Source organism: Euphorbia lathyris, chromosome 9 (genome assembly GCF_963576675.1).
Source record: "Euphorbia lathyris chromosome 9, ddEupLath1.1, whole genome shotgun sequence".
NCBI lineage: Eukaryota > Viridiplantae > Streptophyta > Magnoliopsida > Malpighiales > Euphorbiaceae > Euphorbia > Euphorbia lathyris.
The window spans coordinates 50,438,156-50,450,954 of NC_088918.1; positions in this window are offsets into that span (position 1 = coordinate 50,438,156).

The following is a 12,799-nucleotide window of genomic DNA, read 5'->3' on the forward strand; positions in this document are numbered from 1 at the left end:
TCTTATTCTCAGGAACTATGGGCAGAAAAGGCAAAACTAAGGTTGTTATAGAAAACGAGGCCGAATCCGACGTCGAATTCATTGACGCCTTGCAAGATAAGTATGGTTCTCCTTTTGGGTTAATTAGTGAGGAAGAGGGGGAAAAGTATGATCGTTTTGCCAAGCAAGACCATGGCCCCCGAATTATCATTGACCAACACTACTTAGCATCTCTAGGGCTGGACAAGGATTTCAAGAAAATCCTAATGTTCCAAGGCTGGCTCCACCTAGCCACGAAATGGATTGTCGCTTACGACAACTATACAGTAGAGTTTATAAGTACCCTAAAGAAAGAACCACCTGCGACTAATGACAAATACTCCTTCCGAATGAACGGGAAATCTTATCGCCTCCGTGAGGCACAGATAGCAGCTTGTATGGGAGTTTATAGCCCAAATGATGCAGTCTAGGGTTTTGAACAACCCATGACTACAAAAGAAGTTTGGGACCAATTGACCGGGACGACAGAATATAATCCCAGCACTGCTAGCCCGAGATCTCTACGAGATCCACTCTTAAATCTTGCCCACAAATTTATAGCACATAACCTATTAGGCAAGCACGAGAGCAACAAGGTCTCTAGCACTGAAGTGCTTATACTGTGGTGCATTGCAAATAATAAACCGGCTGACAATGTCAATGCCATTTTTTAGGGTTTCCGGAGCCAAACAAGTAAAAAACGTGGCTCCATTGGGCTTGGTTATGTGGTGACCAACTTCCTTAAAGACAAGTTCAAAGACTTGGTCTTTACCGAAGAGGGTTTCCATCCAACATTGTTTAACTCCGATTTTCTAGGAAGATCTACTTTTCAGGCAGTTTTGACTAGAGATCCAGCGGAAGGAGCAAGCTCAAGCGGCCAGACACGGAAATGAGCACGGAAACCACCATAGCAGAGTGAGGAAGAGCAAGTAGGAGCTGAAGAGGGAGGAGCTGCAGCTGCAGTAGAAGGGTACCAAGCGGAGTACCAAGAGCCAAGGGTTCAGGCTCAACTCCAAGCCATGAACACCATGATGGCTGAGATGCGCAATCTCAACATGAAAACCTATGCTACTGTACAGCATGTGGATCAGCACTTCACCGCCTTTGAGCAAACGATGGACCAGAGACTTTCCGGATTAGAACATGTGGCAGCGGACTATTGTGAGCGCTATGGCATAGAATGGCCATACCCCGGCTGATCAGTAAGTTGTCTTCTCCACCCTAACTTCTTGCACATGTATTTTATGGTTTTAGATGCAATGTTGGAACTTATTGCATGATTTAAGTGTGAGGAGGAAGGGTAGACAAACTTACAAAAATTGTAGAATTTTTAATTTTTGTTCCGTCGTGTCTAGTTTAGTTTAACGTTTTTGGGTTTTATTTATGCTTTATTTATGATTTTGCATGTTTAGGACCTAAAACCGTAAACCTCTTTCAAATCTAAACTTTGTTATTTGTTTCTGAGGGCTGAGAACCGAATCTAAAATTGCATGACAACTAGTTTAAATGTAGGACACAATCCCTGTATCTGTAAAAGCATGAGCTGAAGTTTGCATTTAGACCCTACTTTTGAAGAAATGCTAAAATCAGTACTTAGGTAGATAACTTAAGAATTGAAGGCATGTGATATTGAATTCGAGTTTGGGGAGAACTAATAAGCACAAATTTGAAACCCAAGAACTGTGAGTTGAATTTGAGCCCAAGAGCGAACATCAAAAAGCTCTCTTTCTTGACATTTTTATGTGAATACTTTGACTTATGGAAAGATTACAGATTTTGCACCTAATACTGAGTTGAACTTACATGCAATGATTTGAGGTGTTAAACGATGAATCAGCCTCATTAGAACTAACCTTTTTCTTTACCTTATTTTCTCTTTTTCATCTACTTTAGGAAGCCCCTTTGAGCCTGTATTTTTGTATCTTGTAGATTTTCTTTCGTTCTAACCCGATTTTTGCAAACTATCACTTAGTTTGTTACCTAACCCGAGTTTTTGCAAAGCTCACAGCCTTTGTTTTCTTCTAGCGCTTTCTCTTTGTTTATGGCATTATAGTAGCAAGCCAAAAGGCTAAAAAGTGAATGAGCATTACTATCCAAAAGAAAAAGAAAAACAGAAAAGGAAAAGAAAAAGAGACAAACAAAGAGGGGAGAACTCCATTCCCCAGTTCTTAAAATTAGAACGTCTCAGAAAAAAAATATATAAAAAAATGAATAAAGAGCTCAGTCACTTCATATTTGCTAAAAGCCATTTTAAACTTTGTTTTTCTAGCGCTAGAACTCCTAACCTTTGTTGTACTTTTAACCATCTAACCACATTACAACCCCAATTCGAGGTTGTTTTTGATATCATCGAAGTCATGTAGCATAGTAGAGGAAATCGGATGAACGTGCAAAATCAACGTAATCCTAAGCAAGAACATAAGCCGAGAGTAAACACTTTAGCCACCAAAATTGTGTGAATTGAGTGAACTACCTATGGTGAGGTGTTTTACTTAGCTATCCCCTTAAGCTCGTTTAATTGAACATGTATCATTTTCTTAAAAATATGACCTGTGATAATTGAAATGCGGCTTTTGGATATCGTGTCTCTACTTTGTATTTCCGAATGCATGTGATTACAGATGCTCGAAATTGTGTCAAGCACCTAGTCAAACGGGGAGGTTTTCTAGCTTGCTTGTGATTGCGGGTTTAGTTTTTTTAGTTTACTTGGGGACAAGTAAAGTTTTAAGTGCGAGGAGGTTTGATAGGGGTAAAAAACCCATATCTTTAGGTACGGTTTTGGGACAATTTTTAGCATAATTTTATGAATAAACGAGCAATTCTCGCATTTATATGCTTTTGTGTGAGTTAGTTAGAAATTGTATATGTTCTATTTACTTTTCGTTGTTTAGGCTCGTTTTCTGATTATTTTAGGCAAATATGGCCAAATTAGCATATACGTTAAATTTCCATTATCTTTTATGGCTAATTGGTCTGCCAAAAGTCGCACCAAACGGAGTATTTACTCAAAACAAGCGATTGGCGGGTCAATTTAGCCTCGGAACTAATGTTATTTGGAGTTTACGTGCGTGTGCATGTTAAAACAGGAACGAGTTCGAGCGAAAATTGTGTTTCGGGACATCCGGTAGTTGCGCAAAGCGTTCTTGGCATTCCCGCTCGTCGAAATGGCATTTTTGGGGCCAGTCCGGCGAGCAGGGCCCTAAAGGGCCTGCTCGGGCGAGCTGGCCTCTCACCGAGCTGGTTCGCCCAGCTCGGCGAGCTACGCCTCAGGAATCAGTCAAAAGACTGATTCCCGGCCCCACGACCCCACGATCGACCCCACGTCTTCCCACCTGCAAAAGGAAACGAATTAGGTCAGAAAGAGGGCCTGAACCGCGACTATAAATAGGACTTTTTGTAAATTATATATCTTTCATTCTTGTAATTTTCCTTAGCTTTCACCCTTGAAGAATCCTCTCCACCTCCTCCATCTCATTCAACCTCCATTGAAGAACTTCCGAAGCTCCGTCCATCGAGGATTATTCAAGGTCCGTCCTTAAGTCCTAGGAAGCTGGCTGTAGAGTAGACAGGTTCCCTGAAAGGGATTTTCTCATCTCTTTCATCTAATTGTGTTTTTATCCCTTGATACAGTCTATGAATCCTATGCTAATTGTATCTGTGTAACAATGTTCTTCACCTTTAATAATATTTTAGCTCTTATTTTGTTAAATGATTTATTTGTTTAATCTTTGTCTTACGATTTATTCGATTGGTTTAACTCATTCAAAAGCCCAAAAATCAAGTTGGCACATATTGTGAGCTGAATTTGACATAGTCAGAGCCTAGGAGATTGACGACCTCTTAGTTGATTAAGCCCAAATTACTGAGCCTTAGACCTAGTTTCGGCCTTACAAGGGAATCACGCACTAGGGACTTCAGAAGGGTAAGTAGAGTTAATCGCCTCGAATACAAGTGACTTAGATTAGGTTTTTAATCAATAGACCTAATAATCTATCTTCATTATTATCGTTTCACACCATGTTTCCTCGGGTAATTGCATTAGTGAAAGATCACCTAGGAGTAATTTAACTTAATTAGGAGTAGAATAACTTAGTTAGAATTAGAATAACTTAGCTAGGAGTAGAGTAATTCAACTAGAAGTAGATTAATTTAATCCAAACAAACTCAAAACCCACACAGCTTAGATAACACTTGAGACCTAGTAGTTCGATACTTGCAGGAATAAATCATGTGGATTCGATACCTGGACTTGTCCAGATTATTACTTGATAACGACGGGGTACACTTATCCCTTAGTGAGCATTCAACGGGAGTCGCATCAGGCAGCAACCTGAGCTGCCTATTATTATTTTTTAAATAAGTGTATATATATATATATATATATATATATATATATATATATATATATATATATTTGTTTCAAAACGATTTTAAAACAATTTTCAGAATATCAGAAACTTTCAAAAAAAATTTATTTTATCTTTTAGAATTAATAAAACAAACTTTTATTAATCTAACTATAAAACCTTAAGTTTTGTTATAATGATTATCAACCAAATTAATTAGGAACCTTTGCATAATCAGTTTTAATTATCAGGTAATCAAAACTTATTTATCTTTAGATTAATTAATCAAAATAATTTATTAATTAACCTAACAATAAATATTTATTCAATCTGATTGAAAAACCTTTTATTTTCATGAAATTAGTGTATAAGTTAGGGTTTATGAAATACTTAATTAATATGATCAATTGAACCATCAATCTTAGTCTTGAGATTTTAAGGGACTTTTAACATCTCAAGATCATTGTGCAAAAAGGTGCAAATTTACTAAGAAACTGTGATATTAAGAAGCCATTTACTTTGTAGGGGAAAATAACACAATCATAAGGAAACACATTAAATGATATAATAAAACTTACGATTTTCCACAACCACTAACACCCATAACCACTATTGTGTTACCTGCTAATGGGGATTAAGAAAATGACCAGTAATAGAATTGACTAAAGCCATATAATATATTTGCATAAAAAGGTATATACAGTAAAACCTCTATATAGGAGTACTCTATATAAGAATAACCTCCAATTTGTTATAAAAAATTTCGGTCCCAACTTGGACCGGTTATAAATAAGAATAACCTCCCAAATGTTAATTGTTATACATAATCCAAGTCCCACCTTTAGAAACTATACCTCTATATAGGAATAATTATGTAAATAATGTATATATGTATTAAGGATTTAAACAAAATTTATTAAAAAATTTAAAAATTATTGAGATTAAATATGAGTTGGCACACAAATTCCAACTTTAACTATAAATTCTTACCATTTTCCCATAAAACTCTTTTCTTTATGTATTGGAAACTAAACTCAAAACTCTTCCAATTCTTTAGGTATTGGAAATAAAACTCGTAGACTTGATATGCTAAACATTAAATTTATAAACTTTAAGTGTTGATTTTTTTTTTTGGGTACCAAACTCTATATAAGAATAACCTCCCAATTGTTATACAAATTGTCCGGTCCCAAACGTATTCCTATATAGAGGTTTTACTGTATATATATATATATATATATATACTGCATACTTGCCTTTGAAATCAGAAGCCATATTAGACACAAAAATATAGTGATCCAAAAGACAACGCCTTTTACCTAGAAACAGTTAGTGTGACATAAATATGCATCAATCAATTGAAATAGATTCTTCAAAATCACCATAAATGACTAGAAATAATACTTAATAGATATGTAAAGATTAGACAACAATATCATCGGATTTTGTTTTCCGAAGGCCACAACAAAAACCAAATTCAAATCTAAAACATCAACACAATCCAATAGCTAAATCTTTAGACCACGGTGTTTGCATATTAACAATACAACACCCATCCGGATTGCTCATTTTACCCTATCCTGCCTTTTTCTTTAGACCACGGTGTTTGCATATTAACTAAAAAATTTCAATGAATCCCATCCAATTATAAAAGATCATCAGTATCCCCACATCAAACATCAACAAACACTTTCTCTCAATAAATTCCACCCAAATTATAATTAAACATTCAGAACAACAATAATCTGCAATATCCATCTAAAGAATATATATATATCTTAAAAGAAAAAAGAGCATCCAGCAAAATTAGAAATTTAAACTATAGATGTGCTTTACGAAAAAGAAAAGGCATGTTAGCTAAATTGCCAGGAAAGAAAGATTTCAAATCGAGATGAAGAAGAAGGAAAATACCTTGGGTGGAGTATTAGACTATTATGAACCATTGACTGTTGGCGTATCTTCATTTTAGGGAGGGACAATATTTTGATTCAAGGCTCCCTATTATGTACCATGATAACTGTTTTAAAACATGCAAAGAAGGTGCCAGGTTCCTAGAGCTAAAATGTGTGGCAGCACCGACAAACTGCACCATGTTTTACTGGGAACTTACTGTTTCTTATCGATTCAGCACTAATATCCTTCCCGCTTATTATATTCTTACGCCTACAGGTATAAGATGTGAAACAATGACCATTTAAGACCAAAAAGGAAATACCATGATGTATAAGCTCAAATCTTGGATGACTAATCAGTTTGAAATAATAAATCACTTTGTAATGACAATTGAGATTCATAATACATCTTAGACTGTCACAAGCATAAAATTTAAATTTCTACTATCCTAACAAAGCTTTTGACAGAAACAAAAACAGAACTTAAAGCTAATAGAACAAATACTATAACTATCTAAGAATCAAGTTATAAATAAGAAATAGGAAAGAACAGAAAAGTATGTTTAAGCCAAGACAATTAATTAGAAAAGTCATTTCCCCAACTAAGAAATGTAAGGCAATATATCCTCGTAATTTACAATTTAAAGCACAAACAAAACACCTAAAACAAAATTTTATATAGTTGCAATTTATACACAAGTTAAAGTGGAGCTCAAACAAGTAAAACAAATACAAAAACACATAATTGGCTCCAATTCCCTAAAGCAACCTCAAAACTCAAAACAAAATCAGACCAATTTCAGAAACATGAGCAAAAACTAGGAACCTGTCAATAAGAATTTTAATTGCAGCTTCACACTAAAAACATGTACATTTATGGATACAAAAGATCCTATGACTAAGAAAATTATCAATTATGTTAGAAAAAAATAAAGGTAGAAGCTTGTTATAGTGCGAACTAGGTTGCAGAACTTAGTGTTTGTGCGTCAAATGCATATGTTGGTGACATTTATTAGACCTTAAACAGGGTAAGCAAGTTTGATTGATCTAGAGTAATGCTAGGATGCAAATGATCATCAATATGACTCATTGTTTGTGCTGAAATTTAAAGTTAAACATGAGACTCAAAACAATGAAAAAGAAAGCAATAGGCAAAAGCTCTTAAATCTCACCAACACAATAAGCAAGTTTCTGCATAAATATCAGTCAGCCGCTCCAGTTCTTAACAGAAAGAAAGTACTAGTCTAAAACAACGTAATCAACCAAAACATAACCTAAAATTTAATACAGTAATTTAAAATTTTAGCAAAACATAACAATGAACTCAAGCCTTGAAAAGAAGAAAAATATGCTTTCTCCAATTCCTCAATACCCAAGTTGTTTGCCTCTAGATAACAAATTGAACCAATTTAGCTTTGGAATATTCTGAACCCAATATCCAATCTCAATTTTATTTCAATTGAAAAACAATAGGAGATGGAACAGACCTTAATAGCAGCAGAACAGGAGATGGAGGAAAGTTGAAGCTGAAACCAAATTGAAGTTGTTGCAGCCAAGCTTGTCGATGGCCAAAGAGAGAGTGTCCTTCAATTGCAAAGCAGAGAGAGAAAATAATATATAAAAAGAGAAGAGAGAGCGGAACTTGAATAAGCAAAAGAGACGAGCTAAAGATGGACCGCTAGAAATTCAGCCAGCCATGTCACTGCATTCGAAGAGTTGGATTGCTATTTCACTGGCTAATTTTGTTACACAGTGGTTTAGCGAATGTCTTTTATGAATCAACTAAACAAATTTCAAGTAATGTCAACAGCCAGCGAAGGCTACCCAAGCCGTTGTTGGCCGACTTTTCAGAATTGGTTAGCTTCGGCAACTAAAGAAAAAACTGAATCAGCAAATGAATGATGTCGAACTAAATTTAGGAAAAAGACATATTTTAGACTTAGGACCCGTATGGTTCAGCCGTTAGCTAATAGCAATTATTGTTAACTATTTGCGGTTGCCGTTAGCTAATAGTTGTTGCTGTTATTGTTAACTGTTTGCGGTTGCAAAAAATGAGTTTTTCATGAAATGCTCTAAAACGCTGAAGTTTCTAGAGAAAATGCTAAACGTTGCGGTTATATAAACCTAACCAAACGCTATATTTTCTGCGGTTTTGAGTGAAACGTTAAACGCTCATCCGAAAAAGCTAAAACAAACACCCACTTAATAAAATGGATTTGCCTAAGAATAGAGCCCTCTCATAAGGGTCCTGCTTAAAGATTTTGTCCACTTTAAGACTCCTTTAACCAGGATTGAAACCGGTAGCTAGTCTACTGATTTCAAATTGTAAATAAACCGGTAGATTAGTTACCGGTTTCTTAATTTTAATTATATTTTTATATAGTTTAAATTATGGGTTTCACAGTTTCTTTATAGTCACCATACAATTTAAACCGTAAAAAAATAATTTCAAATTCACATTTTTTGTTGATTATTTGTAACTATATTATTAACACATTAAATAACTTAGATATAATTTGATGTTTGGAAGGTCTGAATTTAGAGGTGGCAAAAATACAAACGACGCGAAATCTAAAAAAATATAATTTCAAACTCACATTTTTTTTTGTTGATTATTTGTAACTATATTATTAACACAGTACATATCTTAGATATAATTTGGTGTTTGGAAGGTATGAAATTAGAGGTGGCAAAAATACACACAATGCGATTACATGACACGAAATCGACACGCAATTTTAGTGTTTGAGTTTATCTTAATAGGTAATGTGTCATTTTTGGATTGACACGCAAATTTTTGGATTGAGTCGGGGTTGATGTGCTAATCCGAAAACGATATGAAATTACACGAATATTTAAAATGATTGTTATTTTCTTTGGTATTTTTATATGTCACTTTATTAATAAAGATAATAAAATTATAATTATTATTTAGAAATATGATTTAAACCTTCTAAATTATTATAAATATTATATGACCTACTAACATGATATTAATTATTTGAAATTAAATTAAATTTAAAAAACTAGAGACTAATATTAAAATTTTTCCTCAAAGTCCACTGAATATATATATATATATATAGCTGAAACCGGTAGGTGATTGACCAGTTTCAGCAATTTTTTTAAGAAATTAAAAAATCGGTAATTAATCCGCCTGTTTTTTTACAATTTGAAACTAGTAGACTAGCTACCAGTTTCAATCATGGTTAAAGGATCCCTATAGTAGGAAAAATCTTTAACCAGGACTTTATAAGAATTTATTTCTCATAAGAACAAAATCTTAATAAAATTACCGAAACCAATCCTTTTACATATTTTTAATTTTAAGCAGTTGTCTATTAATTTTTGGAAATTTATAAAAATGTTCCTTATATCAATCATTTTATTTGGGGTAAAATTTCATCTTAAATATACTAATTTAAATATTGCCAAGTGCTGTAACCAAAATGAAATTTGGATTCAAGCAATGGTGGAGCTTTCCACTGTTTTTAGTGTAAAAAATAAAGTCAGTCTACATGGGAAAAAAGGGAAATTATAAAAATGGATTAAATGGGAGACTCGTTTACATATTTAGACTAATTACATAATATATACATATCTTGACTTTCTTAAAATATCCCAAACCTTTCATCTTTCCCCTTCATGCCTTTCGTTTCATCGTTTCATCTCCCCCTTCTTATCTATTGTTTCATCCTCCCCTTCCTTTATATTATGCGAATCAACTCCATTTTTTCATCATCTTGTCTCTTCTTCCTCTATGTGTCTATCTATTTTTGTGAACACATGGTTCTTCATATTCATGTTTCTTCTTCATCTCTTGGTTTCTTTTTTCTTGTGCGAATCGAATGCATCGTTATTCGAAGTTCTTCTGCGTTTATCATATGTTTATTGTCGATTTCAATGGTAAAAAGTGGAAATAAGGTAAGTATATACTGTATTTCTCATGTTTCATCTTCCTCTTTTTCCAGAAAATGGCTTCGCAAAATGAGTTTGTGTCACATTTTGCGAAGTCTGCGAAGCAAAATCATCCTCTAAAATAGTATTTTCTCCAGAAAATGTCTTCACATAATGATTTTTCTTCACATTTTGCGAAGCAAAATCATCATTTTTAGCTTGTTTTTCTCTTCACAAACTTCGTAGATTCGCTTTCTGCGAAGCAAAATCATCATTTTTAGGTGTATTTCTCTTCTCAAACTTTGCAGATTCGCTCTCTGCGAAGCGTTTCTTTCATTATTTCCCTAAAATGACTTAATTTTTGTGAAGGTTGAATACAAAGGCATCAATCACGGTGATTTGTTTATCTTGAATACAAAGGCATCAATCACATTGAGGGGGTGATTGGGATATGGTGAAGATGGTGAAGACCAAGGCATCAAATTCAAGTATCCGTTTAGCTTAAATACAAAGGCATCAATCACATTGAGGGGTGATTTAGATGTTCTAGTTCCTTTTGCTTCTAAACTTTCACCCAAAGGCCATTAATTCTATATGATGTTGCCGATTTTTCTTGCTTCTGTAAAGCCTGGAAGCACTCCAATTAGGATTTACTATGGTATACTGGTGCTCATGCCATTGCTAGGGTTTAGGGTTTAGAGTTCGAATTTTTGTTGCAAGCTTGATGTAGTTTTTGATAATGTTATGATTTTAATGTTATAATTATTGTTGCAATCTTGTTGTTATGGTTTTGATAATATTATTTTAATGTTATATACCACTTCGCATTTTTCGCAAACTGCGAAGCCTGCGAAGGTAAATACTGTGATAGTAGCTTTTGTATCCAAGGTGTAGGGGTACCTGAAAGTGATGCCTTTGGTACTCTTCTTAGTTGATGTCCTCTTCTTCCTTTTGAAATCAGATTTAGAATGACCAGCCTTAAAAAAAAATTCAAATTAGTCAAATAATGAATAATCGAGTGCACAATGGCTTCACATATTGAGAATCTGCGAATTTAGAAGCCAATATGCGGATTAGCATATTACTTTTAACGTCGCAGATTTTATAATATGCAAAACATAATACTAGACAAATATGAATTGTCTTCGCACATTGAGAAATCTACGAAGTCAGAGGCCAGTACGCGAATTAACAAGGGGTATTGTAATTTTACAGATTTTAGAATATGCGAAACACCTCTTCCTCTTTCCGAAGATGAATTTGCTTCGCAGATTTCGATATATCGAAACAAAATCATCTTCGCGAAGTGGTCGTTTCTGCAAAATAAAGTCTACATAATTGTTTTTAACTATTTCTAAGTTTCATTTTTGCAAAATATCGCTATAAACTAACGAAAAAACGCAGAAAAAATATAAACCCTACTCCAAAATCACAAGAGAAGTAATATAGGACATGAGGGACAGAAAAGCATAAAACCTAATCCAAACAACAACAACAACAATAACAACAAAGCCTTAGTCCCGAAATGATTCGGGGTCGGCTAACATGAACCATTATATAAAACCTAATCCAAAATCGCAAAAAAAAAAAACCCTTCTTGCCATCGATTTGAAAGACTCTAGAAGAAGAAATGCAGAGATTTAGTGGTCCGAGTTCGCTGAAAATAGAGTCTCGTCTTCAGTAGTCTTCGCAAATATATAAATGAATCTCCCATTTGACCTAATTTTGTAATTTTACCAAATAACAGTACTTCTTATTTTCAAATAATAATAAGGGAAAATTACAAAATTGGGTCAAATGGGAGACCTATTTACATATTTAACCCATTTACTCAACCTACTACATATCTAGACTATTTTTGTGTGACTTTCCCATAATACGCCTAACCTTTCCTCTTCCCCCTTCTCCTTGGTGGTTACGCGAACGGTTGGTTGCTCTTCCATTAATGATTCCCAGACTTTTGATCTTCCTATATTCCTTTAAATTGCACGAAATCTGCAACATTTCTCCAAAGCACCTTGTATTTCTCTTATTCCTCTCTTCATCTTTTAATTCTTCATCTTCCTAATCCTAGAAAACGAAACCATGGTTCTTCATCTTCCTGTTCCTGCTCGTTCCTTGGTTTCTTTCTTCTTGTTACCATCAAAGAAATGGTTATTCTACATTATTTCCATCGTTTTCCCCAGTTTATCATATTGTTATTGTCTTTAAGGGTGAAAGACGCGAAAAATGTAAGTATCTACTGTTTTCTCTACGTTTTTCCATAAAATCACTTCGTGTAGTCGATGATTTCGTGAAGATCTGCGATGAGAAAGAGCCTGAAACGTGACAATCTACTTAGCAAATCGATTATTTCACTAAGTCTGCGAGTAGAAAAGTTCATGATTTCACTTGCAAACTTCGCGAAAGCATCGATATGCGATGTAGATCGTCACGTTTTAGACTTGCAGACTTCGCGAAAGCATCGATTCGCTAAGTAAAATCATCCTCTTCCCTGCACATTTACATTCGCATGCTTCGCTAATCCTCATTTCGCGAAGCGAAATCGTCATTTTTCCTACCTAACACATTTAATTTTTTCTGAAGGTGGTTGAATACGTAACATCCCTTTCTGGAAGGCGGCGTACTGGGTTGCAAGGGAGATGA